At 43.4% G+C, this 24,500-nt stretch overlaps 1 protein-coding gene across 2 annotated transcripts in view; it reads right to left on the bottom strand.

The window, feature by feature from the left end:
• The window catches only part of WIPF2 (WAS/WASL interacting protein family member 2), a 51,110-nt gene extending 34,809 nt beyond the window's left edge, over nucleotides 1-16,301 (bottom strand). For both annotated transcript variants that reach the window (XM_045888959.3, XM_045888960.3), the window contains exon 1: nucleotides 16,122-16,301. The gene's annotated coding sequence lies outside the window, so the exon portion shown is untranslated. The remainder of the gene's footprint in view (nucleotides 1-16,121) is intronic.
• Between the last annotated feature and the right edge of the window lie 8,199 nt (nucleotides 16,302-24,500).

Here is a 24,500-nt window from a genome sequence, read left to right as displayed (position 1 = left end):
ATGAGCAGAGCAACCCCTATGAACATCTGGGGGAAGAGCACTCCAAGAATTAAAAAACAGCAAGTAAAAAGCCCGAGATGGGAACAAGCTTGACATGTCAGAGAACTAGTAAGAAAGCCAGGGTAGTGAGAACAGAGTACAGACAAGAGTGGTAGAAGGAAATCTGAGACCTTACAGGCCATTCTCCAAATCCCTTAAAACTAGTATCCTTCTCCATCCAATATGCCTATACCAAAGAAGTTTAAACCAACTAACAGTTCCATGCCCAAAGTAAACAAGTTCAATCAGTTATCTCATTAATCCCACAGACTGTACTTGATCGCTTGGTTTAAGCACAGCTAGGGACCCAGATACTAACTGGAAGCCTTCCAGGGTTAAAAATCACCTGATGATAATGTCTGCCTGTCCACCTGCCCTTCAATTTTGCTCCTGAAAAGCAGTACAGCACGGCAAGGTAGGAGTTCATTACCACAGTAAACACAATGGCATCCAGTTCCCAAACCAAAGAACCCCAACATGGGAGAAGTGCCAGGAGCTACCTAAGAGTATTCACATGCCACTCACTCCAGGAGACTAACAAACAGCAGGAGCCAAACAGGTTCCTATACTTACGTGGGAACGGATGTCAACACAGAGTTATGAACACGTTTTTCTGTGTTCTAGGACAGAATATAGTGGAGGGCTTCCACTAAAACATTTTGGTTTCTCTAAATAAAAAGAAACAGACTAGAATAACTTTCATGTTACAGATACCTTACCACCCTTCCCCTAACCCGTGCAAAAAAAGCTTTATATAGTTTTAAAAATAATCCACAGCCCTCTTCTCTCAATGGAGAAGGTGCTACCTTCCCCTTGAAATTCAATTCAGTCAAACCTCCGGTGAAAGATTTCTGTCATGCACAGAGATGGAATTAATTAAAACTCCAAGGTTACTCCACGAAGGGTAAAAAATCATTTTTCCAACTGCAGGCATTTTCCATCAGGGAAACTCAACTATGCAGCAAATCTGATTGATCCAAAACAAGTAATAAAAAAAAAATCACATAAGTACCATGAATATGTATTTTTTTATTTTTTATTTTTTTAAAAGATTTTATTTATTTATTTGAGACAGAGAGAATGAGAGACAGAGAGCATGAGAGGGAGGAGGGTCAGAGGGAGAAGCAGACTCCCTGCCAAGCAGGGAGCCCGATGCGGGACTCGATCCCGGGACTCCAGGATCATGACCTGAGCCGAAGGCAGTCGCTTAACCAACTGAGCCACCCAGGCGCCCTGCACCATGAATATTTAAACTGAAAATCCTACAACTCCTACAATTAAACCTGAATGTTTAACTCTCCATATCAATGATTTTTCACTGTTACAAGCAGCACACAAGCCTGAAAGAGAAAAGGAAAGACGTAGAATAAAGATACGTAACTGTATGATGAAATCCTTTCAATATAATTTCTCTAATAAGAAACGTTAAGTACACATCCCAACAATGCAGCTTTTCCTCCTAATATGACACTCCTCTTGTCCTAGGTTTGTTTAAAACCCTAGAAACAGGGACACCTGGGTGGCTCAGTCAGTTAAGTGTCTACCTTTGGCTCGGGTCATGATCCCAGGGTCCTGGGATCAAGCCCCACATTGGGCTCCCTGCTCAGCGGGGGTCTGCTTCTCCTTCTCCCTCTGTGCTCTCTCTCTCAAGTAAATAAATAAAATCTTTAAAATAAATAAATAGGGTGGCCTGGGTGGCTCAGTCGGTTAAGCGTCTGCCTTTGGCTCAGGTCAGGATCCCAGTGTCCTGGGATCCAGCCTCGAATCGGGCTCCCTGCTCAGCAGGGTGCCTGCTTCTCCCTCTCCCTCTGCTGCTCCCCCTGCTTGTGTTCTCTCTCTGTCTCTGTCAAATAAATAAATTAAAAATAAACAAATTAATTAATTAAACAAAGCCCTAAAAACACAAACTCAGAAGTCTACTTAGTCACATACTACTTGATGTAGTAAATATTAGATACCATTGGTTATTCCCACATACTCAGGAGCCAAGTCCTCTTATCTAAAATGATGACAAATCAATGAGAAGTCTACTCTTAGTTCAATTAAATAACCACAGCTGCAAAGAATGGCTTCATAAAAAAAGATGGATAGAGATTAATTAATGCAAGAGAAACTGTAAATTAAATATCTGAAAATCATCCTAAACAGAGATCAGGGAATCACCTCACCAAACATCATCGGCCCCTACTACACCCTCAAAGCAAAGAGAAAATCCTGTTAACGTGAAAACACTACAGTACTGGAAACGTGGGGGAAGGTGTACAGAAATAGTCAACTGCAGTAAATCAATAACAGTTCAAAGTAGTGCTTCATAACACAGCCAGTGGACAATAATCTGTGAGACAGTAATACTTTAAATTTTTTTTTTTTTTTAATTTGAGAGAGAGAGAATGAGAGACAGAGAGCATGAGAGGGAGGAGGGTCAGAGGGAGAAGCAGACTCCCCGCCAAGCAGGGAGCCCAGCCCGATGCAGGACTCGATCCCGGCACCCCAGGATCATGACCTGAGCCGAAGGCAGCCGCTCAACCAACTGAGCCACCCAGGCGCCCGAGACAGTAATACTTTAGATTTCACATTGTTTTCATGAGTTCACTCACCAAAACCGTTTCAAAGGAACTTGCTGTTTCTATGGAGCTATTCATCTTAGAATGTAAATCAGCTCCATGTGAGAGCCAACATGACTTCCTTAGGCTATATTTTGGCTAGTAACAGCCACAAGATTTCCAAGAACTAAGAACTAGGATCCTACACTTGGCCTCTACAACATTGTAAGACATGTACTGTTTGGTTCCTGACTGCCAAGCAATTCATAGCAACCAAGGAGCAGCTGCGAACACCTCATTTCCAGATGCCTTACAGACTAGTAGTAAAAGATACAGCCATTTTTCTTTTCTGGGCCTTAGGAATCCATAATACAAGAAGGAGAAGAGAATGTGCCCTTTCATATTATCAAAGTTAAAAACAAACTTCAAATCACAGCTTTTAATATCTCCAAAAATGATGCTGCATAAATCCAAGGCAGATAATTAGTACATCTGTTTTCAAAGCCTGAGTCAATTTTCCACTTCAAAAAAAATTTAACAAATTCTTGGATTTGGACAGTGAAATGATGCAGAGAGTAGCTCAATGTTCATAACTAATACTTCCTCCCCACCCACACAGGCCAGGAACCAAGCAACCAAGCAATGGGTCTAGAAGTGCTGGCTAAAAAAAAATGGGAGTCACACAAGGCCAAAGTTATTAACATCAGCCAGCTTTTCACCAGAGAAGAGAGTTAACCAGATGAAGGACACACACTCTAATTCAGAAATCCAGACCAATGCCAGACAGACTAAAACACAGTCTGAATACAAAAGCAGTATTAGGTGGAGCATGAGAAGTTTGCCTCAGAGACTTGGGAGTAATAAAGGTTTAGAAGACCCTTCTAAAACAGTTTCCAAACTTGCCTGAAGATAAAACCCATCTTAGGGTATTTGTTTAAAACACACACGCATGGGGCGCCTGCGTGGCTCAGTCGTTAAGCGTCTGCCTTTGGCTCGGGTCATGATCCCAGGGTCCTGGGATCGAGCCCCGCATCGGGCTCCCTGCTCAGCGGGAAGCCTGCTTCTCCCTCTCCCACTCCCCCGCTTGTGTTCCTGCTCTCACTATCTCTCTGTCAAATAAATAAATAAATACATAAATACATAAATAAATACATACATACATACATACATACATACATAAATAAGAGATCCCCTCTTTCCCTTGCTCATGCTGCCAGGCAGAGGGCCTCTGAACCAAGTGAGCAGTTACAGCCTAGGGCAAGAGTACCATAATGAAAACAGGGAGATCGAGTGAACCTCTATCTACTCAACGATGAGACCTCTTCCCCTCCCCAGCTCTGTTCCCCCACTTGGCTCCAAAACACCTGCTGCTGGGCTTGTCTTCTCTAGCAGGAGACCAGAGAAGTCCTCTCCAAGGAAAACGATCAGCTGCCAATACAACCTACAGTGATGCCTACCACTTGATGAGCCAGGGCTCCATACTCAGAACTTGCAACTGCCTCACTCTCAAAAGTAAACAGCCAAAAATTACCAGATATTTGAAGGAAATCTCTAACAGGAAAGACAGGAATCAAAGTAAACAAAACAGAATTCCTAACAACATGTAAAAATACTTATATATAAATTCTGAGAACAAAAAGAGCTCCTGGAAATTTAAAACATCAATAGCAAATATTAAAAATACAATAGAAGAGCTGGAAGAAAAAACTCAGAATATCTGAAAACTGAATGAGAGGGGCGCCTGGGTGGCTCAGTTGTTAAGCGTCTGCCTTCGGCTCAGGTCATGATCCCAAGGTCCTGGGATCGAGCCCCGCATCGGGCTCCCTGCTCCGCGGGAAGCCTGCTTCTCCCTCTCCCTCTCCCCCTGCTTGTGTTCCCTCTCTCGCGCGCTCTCTCTCTCTGTCAAATAAATAAATAAAATCTTTAAAAAAAAAAAAAAAAACTGAATGAGAAAAAAAAAAAAAAAAGACAAAATCACGAGGAAAAAAAAATTAAGAAGACCAGTGTAGGAATTTCACCATCTGGATAATAGGGGCTCCCAGAAAGACAAAGGAGAGAACTATCAAAGAATACATTATCAAAAATATAGTACAAGAAAATTTCCCAGGACAGATCGAAATACACTTCAGACTGAAAAGGCTCACTGAATGCCAAGCATGATGAATTTTAGAATAGTCACACAAAGGTACACAGTCACATATCATTGTATTTCAGAGTACCTGGGGTAAAGACAACACCCTAAAATGTTTCAAAGAAAAAACAAATTCCACGGGTGCCTGGGTGGCTCAGTTGTTAAGCATCCGCCTTCTCTGCCTTTGGCTCAGGTCATGATCCTGGGATCAAGCCCCACATCAGGCTCCCTGCTCGGCGGGAAGCCTGCTTCTCCCTCTCCCACTCCCCCTGTTTGTGTTCCCTCTCTCACTGTGTCTCTGTCAAATAAATAAAATCTTTAAAAAAAAAAAAAAAAAAAACAAATTCCATACAAAGAATCCAGAATCAGAATAACATCAAACTTCACAATACTACTATTAAAAGTTAGAAGATCACAAAACGAGGCTTAAAATTTCCAAAGAAATGCCATCTCCAATATAACATTTTATATCTAGTCAAACTTCCAACCAGTGTGCGGGCAGAAACATGCAAGGTCCCCCAAAATGCACCCCCTCCAATGGAAACCTTTTTCTTTTCTTTTTTTTTTTTTTTAAAGGAGAGATGCAATTTTTTTTTTTTTTAAGATTTTATTTATTTATTTGACAGAGACACAGCGAGAGAGGGAACACAAGCAGGGGGAGCAGGAGAGGGAGAAGCAGGCTTCCCGCCGAGCAGGGAGCCCAATGCGGGGCTCGATCCCAGGACCCTGAGATCATGACCTGAGCCGAAGGCAGACGATTAACGACTGAGCCACCCAGGCGCCCCTGGAACCCTTTTTCATAAAGCCTCCGAAAGAGGGTCCACTAAAGTATTTGTATTGAAAAGAGATTTATACTTTGTCAGAGTTTAGGGATGAATTGGCGATTGGTACTCAATAAATCAAGCAGAAGGAAGGAAAAAAAAAAGAAAAAGAATAGTGATTATTATACTTAAAGGGAAAATGTGTAAGGAAATACAGTATAATCACAGTACAGACAGTCATTATATTGGACGTCAATTTTTCTTCTTTAGGCTACGTTTACCTCTACCCTCCAGGCACCCCAGGGTTGTGGTTTAAATTCCATCAGTACAGGGCGCCTGGGTGGCTCAGCCGCTGGGCGTCTGCCTTCGGCTCGGGTCATGATCCTGGGGTCCTGGGATCGAGCCCCGCATCGGGCTCCCTGCTTGGCAGGAAGCCTGCTTCTCCCTCTCCCACTCCCCCTGCTTGTGTTCCTGCTCTCGCTAACACTCTCTCTGTCAAATAAATAAATAAAATCTTAATAAATAAATAAATAAATAAATAAATTCCATCAGTACAGAGTCATTCATTCAAGACCTAGAAGATGTAAGAAAGGTATGTGCCATTATTGCTCTTCTAGTAGCAATAAGCAGGTGTGTGGCCTCTAACAGATGACAGACATGTGGTTTTGCAAGTTTCCAATATTCTACAAATTGCCTGCTTTTAAGATACCAAAGATTATTAATAGTAGCAGTTTCTTTGAAATCCCTACAAGGTGGCATTCCTATAACCTTCCAATGATTTTGTAAGCATCTAATATCCTCTTTGAAATATCAAAAATGGTTTGTTTTTCTGATTGAACCCTGATATATAAAAACATACAAAATATTGATTTAATCAAAACTGTATTAGGAGGATAGCAGGAAGGGTTGAAAGTAGGTAGTAGTATAAGAATGCAAAATCAGAGGCACCTGCCTGGCTCAGTTGGTAGAGCATGTGACTCTTGATCTCAGGGTTAAGTTTGAGCCTCACATTGGGTGTAGAGATTACTTAAAAATAAAAAAAACTTTGGGGCACCTCGGTGGCTCAGTCAGGCATCCCACTCTTGATTTCAGCTTGGGTCATGATCTCATGGGTCGTGGGATCAAGCCCTGTGTTGAGCTCCACACTCAGTGGATAGTCTGCTTCTCCCACTCTCCCTCTGCCCTTCCCCGCAACCCCACTCAGCTTGCACATGTGTGCGCACACTTTCTCGCTATATATAAAATAAATAATCTTTTTAAAAAATCTTCAAAAAAATGCAAAATCATCTTCCATAGTAGAAATTCAACAGATAATATCTAAGACTGGAAAAAACAAGAAATCACAGTATAAGCATACTGTATAAGCATAGTATAAGCATACTGTATAAGCATAGTATAAGCATACTATGTAAAAATATGGAAATAATATGCATCAGAAAAAAAACCACTGAAGTATTAAAAGTGACTGAGGACAATTAAGGAAAGATGGAGCAGCTGTTCTTTTAATTGTAAGTCTTTTATACTACTGAATGTTTAAATTATGGATTCTTACTATGAAAATGAAAAAATCCAAACATTTAGGGGCACCTGAGTGGCTCAGTCGTTAAGCGTCTGCCTTCGGCTCAGGTCATGATCCCAGGGTCCTGAGATTGAGCCCCGCATCGGGCTCCCTGCTCCACGGGAAGCCTGCTTCTCCCTCTCCCGCTCCCCCTGCTTGTGTTCCTTCTCTTGCTGTGTCTCTGTCTGTCAAATAAATAAATAAAATCTTAAAAAAAAAAAAAAATCCAGGGGCGCCTGGGTGGCTCAGTTGGTTAAGCGACTGCCTTCGGCTTGGGTCATGATCCTGGAGTTCCGGGATCGAGTCCCGCATCAGGCTCCCCGCTTGGTGGGGAGTCTGTTTCTCCCTCTGACCCTCCTCCCTCTCATGCTCTCTGTCTCTCATTCTTTCTCTCTCAAATAAATAAATAAAATCTTAAAAAAAAAAAAATCCAAACATTTAATTACTAAAAACCAAAAAATCGTAACACTAAGCAAAACCAAACTTCAGACTGACCAAAATTTCAAAACATAAGGTCTGTAATGGATCTGTTACCAGTGTAATTAAGAACAGCAGAAAATCCCAAACCAACCAAAATAATTAAAAGGCCATTATGCTTAATTCTAGAACCTGCGTCTCGGATTCAACTCTAATGAAAGCAGGCTGCCTAATGTGACCTCAATCTCTGCCACAGCCTGGTTGTCACCTAACAACGTTCACCACCACAGAGTTTACTCTACCACATGTCAGATATGTGAGGAACTTCCAGGCTACTATAAGAAATCATGACCAAGGGGCACCTGGGTGGCTCAGTCGTTAAGCATCTGCCTTCAGCTCAGGTCATGGTCCCAGGGTCCTGGGATCGAGCCCCGCATCGGGCTTCCTGCTCTGCAGGAGGCCTGCTTCTCCCTCTCCCACTCCCCCTGCTTGTGTTCCCTCTCTCGCTGTGTCTCTCTCTGTCAAATAAATAAATAAAAATCTTAAAAAAAGAAAAAAGAAATCACGACCAAAATTAATTTCAAAGGTAGGCACAAAAACAGAAGGACAGATCTTAAAATCAATTACCTTAGCTCCTTTTTTAGGTTTTGTTTTCGATTTAACACAACTAACTGAAAAACAAAAACAACCAACATCTGTGGTCAAAATATCTCTAGAAGTTCTAAGAAACTGTTTTAAAGAAACTGTTAATTAGATTAAAAGGCTGCTTATAAGGGAGGCTGAAACCTAGTCACTGATGACAAAAAACGGCTCTTCTCACTGTAGGGAAGCCGTGTCTCATGTGACCAGGCCTCAGCTTCCATGTGCCAGCCTTCATTCCATACACCCCTGACAGACAAGTGGAAAAGCCTATACAGAGAACAGTCAGAAGGCAAATCCAGTGATGACAGTCTCCATTAGAAAAGGCCTGAAAGAAAACTTAAGCAGATGCTCTATAAAATGTTGATCCAGACTTCACATGGAGAGAAGTGTCACGCCTCATTTCAAAGATAATATATTAAGTCCCAACTCACCACAGATAATCTAATAACAAAGCTGTCACTTTCATTGTTGAGGAGTCTCTTCTCCCGCTCTAATGCCCTTAAGCCATCAGATACACAGACGCTTCTTGCTGAAATGCTAGAAAAATTTGCACATTTTCATTCCTTGCTCACTAGTGTTGGGCTACTAAACCAAGATTCTACTTTAAGTTATGAAAACAGGACAAGCTGATCCAATTACACAGGAAAGGTACTAAATCAAACAGGACCATCTGGGCTTTGAGCAAGAGTACTGTGATTTCTGAACAAAAGTCAATACACTTGCAGATAAAAATGCTTTCATATATTCAGAGTTATAATGACCCCTTGGGCTACTGATTCATTTGTACATCCAACAAGCGTTATGCATCATGTTAAGACATACGGCCTAGATGATGGGTACGACAGAGTATTATATTCACCAGTTCATAATGAGAACATCTGTGCTCTCTAGCCCTATGAGGCTTACAAAAAACAGTCAATATTCTCAAGAAGTAAATAGGTTTTCTATTCCTAAATAGCAGGTGTGGGAAACTAACCATCTCATCATCCCCCATAATCTGACAAGATTGGGTGCTTGCTGGACCTAAAAGAAATCAAGACTAAAAGAACAGCCTTTATCCAAAAAAGTTTTTTTTTTCTCCATTTTTTTTAAATTAACATATAATGTATTGTTTCAGGGGTAGAGGTCTGTGATTCATCAGTCTTACACAATTCACAGCGCTCACCATAGCACATGCCCTCCCCAATGTCCATCACCCAGCCACCCCAAAAAAGTTCTTACAGAAAACATGTTCTATGTACAGGCATCAGATTTCTTTACAATACTGATGATTTCAGCATCAACACTAGTAAATCAGTATCTGTGAAAAAAACTGACAAAGAAAAAATCTTGGGCGCCTGGGTGGCTCAGTTGGTTGGGCGACTGCCTTCAGCTCAGGTCATGATCCCGGAGTCCCGGGATCGAGTCCCACGTCGGGCTCCCTGCTCAGCGAGGAGCCTGCTTCTCCCTCTGACCCTCCCCCACTCATGTACTCTCTCTCTCTCTCATTCTCACTCTCTCAAATAAATAAATAAATATTTAAAAAAAGAAAAAAAGAAAAAAAAATCTTTCCTACAGACCATAAGAGATTCTTAATCTCAGGAAACAAACTGAGGGTTGCTGGAGGGGAGGGGAGTGGGGGGATGGAGTGGCTGGGTAATGGACATTGGGGAGGGTATGTTGTGGTGAGTGCTGTGTATTAAGACTGATGAACCACAGGCCTGTACCCCTGAAACCAATAATACATTATATGTTAATTTTTAAAAAAATCTCTCCTGTAAAGACTGGTCTCAAAATTCACTGTTATTTATGTGGTTTTTTTGGAGACCTCACATCCCTGAAGCCTTACCTCCTACCTCTCTGCTTCTCACTCCCCAAGCTCAGACACACTGGAACTTACTTCCTTCAATTCTTCAAAACAGCCATGTTCTTTCCCTCCTCAGGACCTCCACCTATGCCCTTCTCTCCATCTGCAACACTCTTTGGTCTGCCCCTCATCCTTTAGGTTTCAGCCTTAAACGTCAATTCCTTAAGGACATTCCCTCTTTGCACTGTTTCTCCATCAACCTGGTCAGGCTTCCCATTAGCTGTTTCCACAGGATTTACAGCAGCAGTAATTAATTATTGTTTAACGGATGTCTTCCCCACCAGACCATACAGCTGCATGAGTGCAAGGGCTGAGTCAGTTCTGTTCACTCATGAAGCACATGAGTGCTTCACACGGAAGGAGCTCAAAAGTTCTTGGCAAATAAATGAGTAACAGGGCTAAAAACACATCAGCTTTGGCAATTCTACTTATAATTTACCCTACAGATACAGTCACTCATGCTAAGAGCCAAATATATATGGTTATTCACTGGGGCATAATTGGTAATAGCGTAAGACTGAAAATATTTAAAATGTCTACCAGTATAGGGCAGGTGCCAAAATCTCCTTACTGCTTATATGGAATGACTGCCAAAGTAAGTTTTTTAAAAATGCAGATAGTACTGGGGCGCCTGGGTGGCTCAGTCGTTCAGCGTCTGCCTTCGGCTCAGGTCATGATCCCGGGGTCCTAGGATCGAGCCCCACATCGGGCTCCCTGCTCGGCGGGAAGCCTGCCTCTCCCTCTCCCGCTCCCCCTGCTTGTGTTCCTGCTCTTTCTGTGTGTCTCTCTGTCAAATAAATAAAATCTTAAAAAAAAAAAAAAATGCAGACAGTACTAACAGCGTGCTACATTTGTTTATAAGAAAAAGCAAGATACACACACACACGCTTTATATATGTATGTCATCTCTGGAAAGGATCTTAAGAAACTGAACACATCAGCTGTCCCTGGGAAGCTAAACTGGACTGATGAATACACAAGCAGAAAAGACAGACTATTCAGTGTACATTCTTCTTTAATTTTCAAATTTTGAACCATGTGAATGTATTATCTACTTAAAAAATAAAATTTGCCAGGGGCACCTGGCTGCTCAGTTGGAAGGGTGTAAAACTCTTGATCTCAGGGTTGTGAGTTCGAGCCCACGTTGGGTGTAGAGATTACTAAAAATAAAATTAAGCTTCTTAAACAATAAATAAATAAATAAAATTTGCTAAAGACAGTCCTATCCTTATTTCTAAGACAGTGATGGAGGTTAAACGACTTTGTGATCCTGACTGTTAGCTGAGCACTGGGAGGCAGAAGTGGACGGAAGGAAAACTCACTTATCCACAAATCTCAGATAGCCTGTCCCATACTAGATTATACCACTTTAGAAGAAAATTCCCACCTTTTTTTGCAACTAACTGTCCCAATTTGGACATATGGAGAATGTTTTCATAGTCAGAAAGGATTATTGGGAGGGGCACCTGGGGGGGCTCAGCCGTTAAGCGTCTGCCTTCGGCTCGGGTCATGATCCCAGGGTCCTGGGATGGAGCCCTGCATCCGGCTCCAGCCCTGCATTGGGCTCCCTGCTCAGTGGGAAGGCTACTTCCTCTCCCACTCCCCCTGCTTGTGTTCCTTCTCTCACTGTGTCTCTCTCTGTCAAATAAATAAGTAAAATCTTAAAAAAAAAAAAAAAGAAGGGATTATTGGGAGAAAAAAGGGATTACTGAATTCAGCATTTTTATATGCTTAGAAAGTAGGTCAACGAATTTGTACTGAATATAAATACTGACTAAAAACAAATTATTTTCACCAAAGAGCCTCAAAATCTAAATGGAGCTTAATCTGAATCCACAAAGTTCAAAAAACTAAAAATTTTTTTGAAAACCAATTATAAGAAAGGTGACACGGAAATCAATATGCATTCCTTAGCTATACAGATTTGCCAAACTTCAAGACATTCTTCAGTAAAGAAATATCTGAGACAAGATTAAACACAACTCCAAATAATCCTGTTTGTTACCACAATCAAAGCCCTGGATCAGAGTCAAAACCTCTGAATCTGAACCTGTTAAGTTTCCCAAACCTGCATCTGGGGAACAGAATACTGTGGGCTAACGATGGCAGGAAGAAGCTGTATCCAGGGCCACCAGACAGACGATCTGTTTTGGGGTTATCTCCAATGTTACAAGGGCCACTGCCACTGACTGCAAGAAATGATCTTCATAATCCATCCCAAGACCTACTGGAGATAAAGTTATCTTCAACTAATCATCCCCTAAAAAACAAAAGGACATTTACTAAGTAGAACCAAGTACTTAGTATAGCCATTCTAAATTCTTATAACTTTGCCATGTTATATGGCAAGTTAGAAGCCAATTCCTGGCTCTCAAATTTGATAACTTACTTGCCTCCAAATGCTCTTTCTGCATGTTAAGCCAAAATCTTAAGAGATCTAAGACTGACACAGACACTAGCAAATTAATCACCTGTTTTCCCTACTAGCATTGTTTTCTCCATTTTTTTTTAAAGTAGGCTCCACGCCCAGTGCAGACCCCAACGCAAGGCTCAAACTCACAACCCTGAGATCAAGAGTTGGACACTCAACTGACTGAGCCACCCAGGCACCCCTCTCCGTAAGTTCTATTCAGCATTTTAAAATACCACTCTCTACAGGGCACCTGGACGGCTCAGCCAGTTAAGTGTTCGACTCTTGATTTTGGCTCAGGTCATGATCTCAAGGTTGTGAGATCGAGCCCCCCCCCCCCCCCCCCCCCCGCCATCGGGCTCGGCGCTCAGTGTGGAGCCTGTTTAAGATTCTCTCTCCCTCTGCCCCTCCCCACTCGTGCACTCTAAAAATAAAAAATAAAACAAAATACCCCTCTATAATAATACCAAGAAGTGCTCGTGAGTTTAGCCTGTGGCTCCCTAGGCTAAAAGGCTTGGGAGTGAGAGTGGAACAAAAAAATGTGGGAAATTCTTTCTCTCTCTTTCCCTCAATGCCCTGGACTTTGAAAGCTAGGCAGAGGCAATGATTCTGCATTTAATCAGCAGATGAATAAGAAACAGGTTTGAATTTAGAAAAAGCATAAAGGAGTGCAAGAACATTCAGAAAAGAGTACTGCCTCTATTTCCTTGCAGAGCAGCTCTCAGGATCGGCCAATGAACCTCATTTTGACATGGAACACCCCATTTACTCTAATCCGGGGCATATCCCTCAAGAGACAGTCCGTCAACCGGAACTCTGCCAACTTCTGCTCGGGAGTTGTGTGGGGAACAGTAACAACAAGAGACTACTTTGAGAAGGAGATCAACAATCACACTCGAGAAGAAAAGAAGTTATTTGGCAAAGGGAAGCATGTTGCCAAAATGTTAGTCACAGCTTAAGGTCCCAGTTTGTGTCTCTGCAACTATTCTTTGCTCTGACAGAATCCATTCTCTGGCCCAGAAAACCCGGCTCAGCTTCTGTCACCCTCCCCATCTGAAGCAGTAAAGAATCCTTTCACTTTGGGGATATCAAACTGTGACACAGACAACAGGTCCACCAGAGACTAAAAGGGAGGGGAAAATGTGTAATTTGCCATTTTCCACCTAGGACTGGCTCAAATAAAGCATTGGAAAAACGTGACAGCAGAGGAAAAATGGAAAATTGTATGTTACAGCAGGCTATACCAAAAGCCTGCCCAGACCTATTTCCAAACCCTCTGAAAAACCAAAAAGAGATCCTGTGGTTGAAATAACAGCAAAATATTAAGCAGGTTTTTACGCCCAAATAGGTGTATGGTATATACTTTATAGCCTGAAGCTCCTCCTGCTCTTACTAGGGCTAGGAGCAAGACTAGGGTTTGTTGAAACAGCCTGAACCAGCGGCCCATGATTTTCAGAATCACTTCAGAGCAACAGAAAAACAGACTCAAGTACACTACGTTACGCTCCCAAAGAGGTCAAAAAAGAACATCTGACAAATTTCTCCACAGGAACAGGACTTCACTCTTCCCTTCTTAAAAGCCATTAATAAAACCTGAAAATTCCACTGTTCTCACCACCTTCCACCTTCCCCTGCGTTTCACCTTTGTGCTGACATCACATAACTAATCAGCACCAACTGAAGTAAACACTACTCTGCTATCAAGTATGAGGCAGAATTGGAAACTGCCCCCTCCTAAGCAAATCCACGTCAGACCTCAGAAATGCCAAAACTTTCAGGAACACTTCTTCTAAGCTAAATTAAGTAAGTTCACCTATGGGAAAAGTGTTTCGAATATTATGCCCAAAGAGAAAGTTGGAATAGTCAAGATTTCAATATATTAACAATAAAGCAGCTAAAACTGTCCACAAGCACACTGCTTCCCCACCACCTGGCAATGAGGCCAATGTGCCTGGGCCAAAGCAAAAGACTCAACTATCTAGAATACTATATTTCAGTGAATTCTCAGAGTTCATGAGGAAAGTCAGTGTTCATCAAAAGTAAAATAAAAGTGCATTCTCTCGGGGCGCCTGGGTGGCTCAGTCGTTAAGCGTCTGCCTTCGGCTCAGGTCATGATCCCGGGGTCCTGGGATTGAGCCCCGCATCGGGCTCCCTGCTCGGCGGGAGGCCTGCTTCTCCCTCTCCCACTCCCCCTGCTTGTGTTCCCTCTCTCGCTGTGTCTCTCTCTGTCAAGTAAATAAAATAAAAAATAAAAATAAATTTAAAAAAAAAAAAGTGCATTCTCTCACATTCTTCATCAATCAATTTCATTCAGCCCCAGCTCTGACTTCCCTATCTCCATCTGGATGGTAGTCAATACAATGTAACACAATAATATGAAATTTGGGGCTACTAAAAGTTGGCTTTGAGAAAAGTTAAAAAACTGGACATGTATCAAATCAAAATCAACTATTCCCTGGCAGGATATATGCAGCAAGGCTGAGAGGAAACTGAGAAACACACGTCTTCTAAATATCAATACCTCAATCATGTTCTCAGAGATCGCTTCTTTGCAACCACTTTAAAGATCCCCTTTAGTTAACACAATGGCAGAGGAACCAAACCTGTCTTTCAAAGGGAGAAAAAAAAAAAAAAGACACTTTAATGACTTGCCTCAAAGTTACTTAGTAAATCCAGAGGTATGCTAGAACAGTCCTTATTCCCTGAGGTTCTCTTTTGGTTTGTAAGAGGAGAAAAAAGTCAGTGAAAACATTCAGTAAGTCATCGAGAAAACAGTAAGGCAAAAATAACACCATGAAAAAGGAGGTGGATCCGGGGGGGGCGGGGGGGGGCAGTCCAAAGCAGTAACAGATTATTCAAATCCCTTTAAAAATATGAGTTCCAGTACACACCAGCTTCTTCCAGCTCCTCACCCGAGTGTTCTAAGAATTTTCTTTCTTTTTTTTTTAAGATTTTTATTTGAGAGAGAGAGAGTGGGAGAGAGAGAGCATGAGAGGGGGGAGGGTCAGAGGGAGAAGCAGACTCCCTGCCGAGCAGGGAGCCCGATGTGGGACTCGATCCCGGGACCCCAGGATTATGACCTGAGTCGAAGGCAGTCGCTTAACCAATGAGCCACCCAGGTGTCCAAGAATTTTCTTTATCAGTAACTCAACACCACACAATGCCCACGTCTAAGACCTTTAAGATTTCCATCTTCCCTCACGTCACACCACTCCAATCTGAACCCTCAACTCTAGGTTGCTCCCATGAGCAACTCAATTCTGATTCCCTCAAGTGTAAGCAATTTCTCGAATCATCCTCTGAGCCATTGGTTTTCACTCAACTCAATCCCCAAAACGTCAACAGTGGCCTCCTCACTCAGAGCATCCTGTTAATTACCTGTTCACAACAGGTCCCTCCCTCCCTATTTCCCTTTTTGCGCACGGTTACTCGTCCCTTACTTGTCCCTCACTCCGAGTTACCGTCTTACTCACCTTACCCAACCCTTCAGGATCCCTTATTTCCTGTCTCTCAATAACCTTCTTTTCCATTTTCAGTCAGTGCTCGCCCTACACCAATTCCCGACCACTCCTCCCCAGTTAGATTCCCCACGCCCCACTCCAAGCTCTTCAGACACAGCCCCCAGTTCCATTCCGCCCCCCTCAGACCCCGCCCCCAGGACCCCTCTCTCCCTCAGGCCCCTCCCCCCATATCCCCTCTCTCTTCAAGCCCCGCCCCAATTCCCCCCTCCCCCGGCTCCCCCACTCAGGTCCGCAGATCATCTCAGCGACGTACCCAGCCTCTTCTGCCTCTTTCCGACCTGGCCGCAGCAGCCCCGGGAGCGAATTCTCCCCCACCTCCGCTCTGGCTTCGTCCCGTCCTGCTCGCTCCCCGGCAAGCTCCCTCTCTCGCCGCCGCCGCCCCTTTTGCCAACCCGGAAATGAATCTGCTCCCACCGTCCCCAGCGTCCGCGAACAAAATGGAGGCGGGGGAAAGAGGAGGAGGGAGCAGGGAGCGGAGAGAACTATACGCATGCGCTCCTGGAAAGCCCGCCCTCTGCCGGCGCACGTAAAGGCGGAAACCGTAGGGTAACCGCCATCTTGGGAAGGTCGCGAGACTTCCGCTTTCCTTCTAAAAGGAGGGTTTGCGACTTTGACTGCGATTGGAGTCGTCCGCGAAGACTTAAGTAGATAGCGAAGCCTAGAGATTCTGATTTAATTGGTCTGGGGTATGGCCTAGGCATCGAGGTTTTTAAAATTGCGCAGGTGTAGCTAAAGTGTTGCCGAGGCGGAGAATGATTGAGCTGGAGTCTTGAATATACCTTTTCCATCTTCATTTTACCGCGCGCGCGCACACACCCACCCTGTAAATGTCCTTACCCGAGTCAACGAAGGACATGCCTCAGTCAACCTTGCAAGGCCCAGTAGTCAAGCTCCTGTTGTCATAGCAACAGAGAGGCAGGCCCTTGCTAACATGTCATTCTTAATGTCATCTTAGCCCCCTGACCCTAACACCCGTCTCTTTCGCGGGCCGGGGGGTTCCCTAGTTCCCAAGGCTGGAGGATGGTGCTACGGATTCCTCCAGCTGCCTGGGTTCGGGAGAGGAATCCTGTAACCTCCCTGGTGGGGGTGCTATTGACTCCTTCCCAGCTGAGTGAGGATCTCTCCCTAGTCCACTCACAAGAGCTCTTTTCCACTATAGCTAACCCCATTGCCTTATATCATCAAAATGCTCTTTGCGTCTCTCTTTCACCCTTCCTTGAGTTGAATCCAAAGTAAGGGGACAGGATTGGGATTAAGTTCTCACTACTCACTAGCTGTGTGCCCTTGGGCTTCAGCTACCCTATCTGTAAAATGGGGCTAATAGTGCCTGTCTCGACTGTTTCATAGGGTTGTTGGAGGGCTCAAATCAAATAACGAATGGGAATACGTGATAAACCATAACTTGTTTAATTTTTGTTTTCCTTCTGCCATGAATAGTGCTGGGCAGCACCCACTAGTCCGTGTCACACTGTTCATTGAGAACTTGCTGCGGGCTAGGCACTGGGCTAGGCACCATCAGATGGTTACAGAGGTGACTAAGAGCCTCCCTTCTCAGGGCATTCACTGTGTGGTGGGCAGACTGACATGTAAACAGCTAGCTGGGATACAAGTCACCATGTAATTAGGGCCATGGGGACATATGTGCTGTGAGAGGTCAGACAAGCAGTGATTAACTCCTGCTGAAGAATGGGAGAAGGTTTCGTAAGTGGTTTTGAACTGAGCCTTGAAGGATGAGTAGAATTTTATTACTGATCAGAGAAGGCAGGGAACACATTCCAGGCATAGGGATCAGTGGGTGCAAAGGTAAAGATTTTCAGGTATGTAGTTCTGCATGTCTAAAGGTGGGGTGATTGGGTCAGGGAGATGGTAGACCAAACTCCCAGTTCTTCAGCTTCATGTCTCCTCCTTGCTCACCATATACTGTGTGGCTCTGCTTTCTATCACTACAGTGCACCAAGTGACTCCTCAAGGCCTTTGTACTGGCTCTACTCTGCCCCTTCCTCATTTTTCAAGTCTTCATTCAAATGTCCCTCCTCAGAGGCATTCCCTGCCCACTGTAGCTAATGTAAGCTTCCCCCATTCTCTGTGACATCACTCTATGATAAAAGCAGCCACTAGGGTGGAATACAGGGACATCTCACCTGGAGAACTAGGTGTGGGCTTCATGAAGAAAGTGACATCTAAGTGAGGCCTGATGGGAAAATAAGAATTGGGTAGGGGCAGAAGAGAGAGAAAAGCATTCCAGAGTAGAGGGAAGGTATGTGCAAAACAAGAAGAATCATGGCACATTCCAAAAACTGAAAGCATTTTGATGTGCTGGAGCTCGAGCTAGAACTTATGAGAAAGGCAAACTTATGAGAAATTAGGTCAAAGAAGTCATCATAACATCTGACAATTAACATCATGTTACCGTGTAACATTGGCATAACTTCACATGTCATAACTCATTTAATCTTCACAATGACTTTCTGAGGTAGGTATTAATACCCCCATTCTACAAATGAAGAAACTGAGACACAGTATGGTTAACCATCCTGCCCAAAGTCACATACCTATAAAATAGCAGACCTGTCTCCAGAGTCTGCTGTTAATGCCCATACCAAGTGATCCTGCATTGTCATTTGTGATGTGATTTCCCAAAATGGTGAAAGACTCTTGGTAAAGTTCTGAACAACACAAAACAACACAGTAGTGAATTCATAAAAAGGAGAGGTTATATTAAGCTTGTGCAAAAATATTCCATGCTTGTACTTTCCCTTTTTGATAATATGACAGACCAAGTACCTGGGAGACCTCTCAAAAAACAACAAAAGAATAATGATGAAAAAGTGAGGAATATTGGCAAAACAAAGTAAACAAAGGCAGGGTTTCTAGAAAGAGGTGGGTAGAACACTGAGGCAGGTTTTTGTTCTGAGGACATTTGCCTGACTAGGGGAACCTGAGCTTTTGTCAGTGTCTCATGGAAAAAGGAAACACCTCAGAACCTCCTCAACAGGGGAATTTTAACAAAAGATTCTCCTTCATAAAGATGGGACCCCCAAAGAAATACAAGGCTCTATTTCTGGTAAGGGTGAACCAGAAATAAGCCTGTCCCCTCCTCCCTTGGGTATAAGGTTAATGGAGAAATAGATTATAGGCTTAGATAGGTTTTTTAAAATAAGATTTTATTTATTTGACAGAGAGAGACACAGCGAGAGCAGGAACATAAGCAGGAGGAGTGCGAGAGGGAGAAGCAGGCTTCCTGCAGAACAGGGAGCCCGATGCGGGGCTCGATCCCAGGACCCCGGGATCATGACCTGAGCCAAAGGCAGACGCTTAATGACTGAGCCACCCAGGCGCCCCATTAGATAGGTTTTTTTAAGACATGGATTTTTCACATGGAATGTCCAATTGGACATTGAAAGCCACGTGGAACCCAGGATAATTCTTGGTTGTGTGGATCCATCCCTTGCATTGCAGCACTCTAACATCCCTGACCCCTGCTTACCAAATGCCTATAGCACATCCTTATCGTGATCAACAAAAAAGCCTCCACAAATTTCCAAAATGCCCCTGTGGAAAACCACTGCCCCAAGGCCCACTGTCAAGTTGACAGGAGCCAATTTATGAAGCACTTTATTATCTGTTGTGAAGAGTTAGATTTTATCTTCTGGGTGAGAGGGAAATCATTGAAAGGTTTAAGCAGAGAAGTGCCATGACCCCTTTTGCCTTCTAGAAAACTCCTTCTGACTGCAGGATGGAAGATAGATTAGATGGGGCCAGAATGGAGGCAGAAACACCTGTTGCGGACATCTAAGTGAAAGATGATGGTCGCCTGTGCTGAGTGGCTGCTGGGCACCAGCTGGACACAAAAGCTTTGGAGGCAAGGCTGCCTGTCTCCAGAGCCAAAAGGCTCAAGTTTCAATTCTCCCCACTACTGAATAGGGTGAGACTTTGAGCAAGTTATGCAACCTCTATCACCCTCAGGCTTCTCATCTATGAAATGGAGAGAAGACTGGATGGAATGTGCCCAAAGTGTGTACACGCTTGGAAAGCACCCACGAATCTTAGCCGTGATCATTATTAAGTATGAGCAGTAGAGATGGAGAGAAGTAATTCTAGAGATATTTAAGAAGTGGAATGTGAGGGCCAAGGACAGGGAGGAGCCAAAGATGACTCCCAAGCTTCTGGCTAAACTGTGTGTATGTGGTACTAACACCTAGCTACTTAGCTTAGAGAGGCCAGGGCTGTGAATGAGCCTGAGGAGGCTGGTGAGGAGGGAGGGAGGAGAGGTCCAGTAGGTCAGCACATGTTTGAGTCTGGAACTTAGAAGAGCAATCCTAGCAATTTAGGACTCCTAAACTGTGGTAGCTACTCTCCAAAGATGGCCCCTACCAGTTCAGGACTCCTTGTATTCATTGAATCTGGGCTGACCTGTGACAACCTCTAATGCAGCAGAAGTCATGCTGTACCAGGTCCAGGACTAAGCTTTAAGAAGATGCAGCAGCTTCTACTCTTGCTTTTGGGACCCCTAATCTCTCATGTGAGAAATCAGCTACTCTGCTGCAGAGATCATCTGGAGAGAGAAGCTTTGACATGGAGAAAGAGAGGTCTAGCCATCCCAGCATTCCAGTCATTGCCACCAGAGTGTGAGACAAGCGAACCAGCCATCTTGGACGTTCCAGCTCCGGTTACCTTCTGACTGTAGCCACATGAGACACCCCAAGTAAGACAGCAGAACTGTCCAGCCGAGCCCCCATCAACCTGGAGGATCATGAGAAGTTATAAGCCACTAAATTTAGAATAGTTGGTTAGGCAGCGATAGTTCCCTAAACAGAATGAAATGGATGAACTCTAAGCCCAGGTATAGAGTGAGAAGAGAAGAGCCAAGGCACCCCACATGCAAGGACCAAGCTGAGGGAGAAGGCTTACAAGGGAGACAGAGATAAACAGGACGGAGGGAAATCCCCGAGAGCATGGTGTCCTGGAAGTGGTGATAAGTGCTCAGGAAGGAAGATTGGTCAAAAATATCAAATGCCAGCGAAAGAACAGTTAGGTAAGTGTGGTAACATGGGAGTCAGTGACCTTGACAAGAACAGTTTCAGTGAGTCCTGAGGGCAGACACCAGATGCAGTGGGTTGAAGAATGAAAAAGCAACAAAACCAAACAGACTGGAGTTACGGGTTTTGGGTTTTTTTTTTTTTTTAAGATTTTATTTATTTATTTGACAGAGAGAGAGAGAGAGAGATCACAAGTAGGCAGACAGGCAAGCAGAGGGAGAGGGAGAAGCAGGCTCCCTGCTGAGCGCAGAGCCCGATGTGGGGCTCGATCCCAGGGCCCTGGAATCATGACCTGAGCCAAAGGCAGATGCTTAACCATCTGAGCCACCCAGGCGTCCCTGTTTTTGTTTTTTTAGAATTACACCTATTGGGGGCACTTGGGTGGCTCAGTCCATTAAGCATCTGCCTTTGGCTCAGGTCATGATTCCAGGGCCCTGGGATCGAGCCCCACATCGGGCTCCCTGTGCACTGGGGAGTCTGCTTCTCCCCCTCCTTCCCACTCGTGCTCTCTCTGGCAATCTCTGTCTCTCTCAAATAAATAAATAAAATATTTTTTAAAAAGAGAGAACTACACCTATTGACCTGGGTGAATCTCACAAGCATAATGTTGAGGGGGGAAAGTTGCTGAACACTATACCTGGGAGGACAGTATTTATATAAAGTTTTAAAACATGTGAATATTAAAAACTCAATAATAAAAAGACAAATAATCCAATTAAGCCATGGGTAAAGGATCTTGAAATGGACTGAACAGTGCCCCCCCCCCCAATTCACGCTCACCTGGAGCCTCAGAAGTTGACCTTATTTGGAAATAAGGTCTTTACAGATAAAATCAGTTAAGTTGAAATCAAGGGATCAAAATGAGGTGAAGTGGATTAGGGTGGGCCCTAAATCCAATGACTGGTGTCCTTACAAGGAGAGGCGAGGACTCAGACACACACAGGGGAGAACACCATGTGAAGACGGAGGCAGAGATCGCAAGGATGTGTGTACAAGTCAAGCAGATAAAGTTCACATAACTGGAAACCATGTTACCCACTTTAAAGTGGACAGTTGAGCAGGTTTTAGTATATTCTCAATTTTGTGCAACCATCACCACTAATTCCAGCACATTTTCATCACCCCAAAAAGAAACCCTATACCCATTAACAGCCTCTCCCAATTCTGCCTTCCTCCCATCTCCTGGTAATCACTAATCACTCTCTGTCCCCTGGCAACCACTAATCCACTCTCTATCTCTGTGGCTTTGCCCATGCTGGACATTTCCTATAAATGGGACTGATACAATATGTGGCCCTTTGTGCCTGGCTTCTTCTACTTAGCATAATGTTTTCAAGGTGTATCCACGTCGTAGCATGGATCAGCACTTCATTCCTTTTTCTGGCCAAATAATACTTCATTTTATGGATATACCACATTCCAGTTTCTCCAGTCGTCAGTTGATGGACATTGAGTTGTTTCCTCTTCTTGGTTATTACAAATAATGCTGCTATGAACACTCTTATACAATTTCTTTTTGAGGTGATGACCATGTTCTAAATTTGACTGTGGCGATGGTCACACAACTCTGTGGTTATGCTCAAAGCCATTGAACTGTACACTTTAAATAGTGTATATGAAGTATATCTCAAGAAAATTGTTACTCCCCAGAATGCAAAAACTATATTGTTTTGAGATGCCTATGTACACAGTAAACGTTTATGGAAACACATGGAAATGATACCACACTCAGGAAAGCGGTTGTCTCTGGGGAGAAAGGAAGGGGATGTGATTGGGGACAGGCATCAGGGGCCTCAGCGGCAGGGTACGACTTTATCTCTTAAGCTGGATGATGGAGATGTGGGTGTTCATTATATTAGTCTTTAAATTTTTTGCACGATTGAAAAGTTACACATACATTTAAAAATACAGGAATGAATGGGATAAACAGGATATTTGCAACATGCAAAAATCACCACATACTAACAACAAAGAGAGAGAAAAAAATGTATCTTTTTCATGGTGAGATCTGTTAATCCCTCCTTATTTATTTAAGGTCCAGAAAACCCCTAGGATGAACTATGCCATCCAATTAGGGAGCCACTAACCACATGTAGTTATTGAACAATTACAATGTGACTAGTCTGAATTGACATATGCTGCAAGTATAAAATAAACGCCAGGTTTCAAAGACTTACTACAAAAAAAGTAGAAGATCTCATTAGTATTTTTATTATCAATTACATGCTGAAATAATATTGTTTTGTATATGTTGAGTTAAATAGAATGTATTATTAAAATTAATTCGTCTGTTTCTTTTTTTTTTAAGATTTTATTTATTTATTTGACAGAGAGAGACACAGCGAGAGAGGGAACACAAGCAGGGGGAGTGGGAGAGGGAGAAGCAGGCCCCCCACAGAGCAGGGAGCCCAATGCGGGGCTCGATCCCAGGACCCCGGGATCACGACCCGAGCCGAAGGCAGACGCCCAACGACTGAGCCACCCAGGCGCCCCTCGTCTGTTTCTTCTTGCTTTTTAAGTGTGACTATTAGAAAAATGTAAATTACATTTGAGGGGATGAAAGTACAAGTGAACAAGAACATGGGGAAACAATCAGACAAGTCAAGAATTTGGGACAATTTTACAAGACATTTCTCCTAGACTTCGATAAGTCAATGTTGTTGGAAAAAAAAACCCAAAGGAGCTATTCTAGATTAAAAGAGACAAAAGAGATATAAGAACCCAATGCAGTGCATAGGCCCTGATTGGATCAGGATTTCTTTTCTTTCTTTTTTTTTTTAAATGTAATTTTTTAAAAGTAATCTCTAGCCCCGATGTGGGGCTTGAACTCAAGACCTCAAGATCAAGAGGAAGAGTCACATGCTCTACTGACTAAGCCAGCCAGGTGCCCCATTTCTTTTAAGTTTTTAAAAAGACATTTTTGAGGGGCGCCTGGGTGGCTCAGTCGTTAAGCATCTGCCTTAGGCTTGGGTCATGATCCCAGGGTCCTGGGATCGAGCCCCGCATTGGGCTCCCTGCTCAGCGGGAAGCCTGCTTCTCCCTCTCCCACTCCCCCTGCTTGTGTTCCCTCTCTGGCTGTGTCTCTCTCTGTCAAATAAATAAAATCTTTAAAAAATAAATAAAAAGATATTTTTGAGACAACCTGAGAAAATCAAATAGAGACTGGATATTAGGTGATATTGTAGAGTTATAACTGACTTTGTTAGGTGTGATAATGCTGTGGTGGATATGCGGGAAATTGTTCTTATTCTTAGGATGTTCCCACTGAGGCTTTTAGGAGTGAAATGATATTAATGTTTGCAACTTACTTTCAAATAGCTTAACAAAAGAAAAAGTGTGTGTGTGTATGTGTAAAGAGAGAAAGGGGAGAAAAAGAGGGAAGGAGACAACAAAAGCAAATTTAGCAAAATGGTAATTATAGAATCTAGAAGGCTTTAAGGATATTCACTGTACTAATCTCTAAATTTTTGTTTGAGTTGATTTATGATGAAAAAGTTGGGGAAACAAGACAAAATAAAAAAAAGAATGAATGGGAGATGACGTGGAGACAATCCTTTCCAGAAGTTTGGCCTTGAACTGGAAGTGAGAGAGGG

The sequence above is a fragment of the Mirounga angustirostris genome, unplaced genomic scaffold (genome assembly GCF_029215605.1).
Source record: "Mirounga angustirostris isolate CCGP_5_RB_7025 unplaced genomic scaffold, mMirAng1.0.hap1 SCAF_17, whole genome shotgun sequence".
In the NCBI taxonomy this organism is placed as follows: Eukaryota; Metazoa; Chordata; class Mammalia; order Carnivora; family Phocidae; genus Mirounga; species Mirounga angustirostris.
Note: the sequence above shows the minus strand (reverse complement) of the source record. Positions and strands in the feature narration are given on the sequence as shown.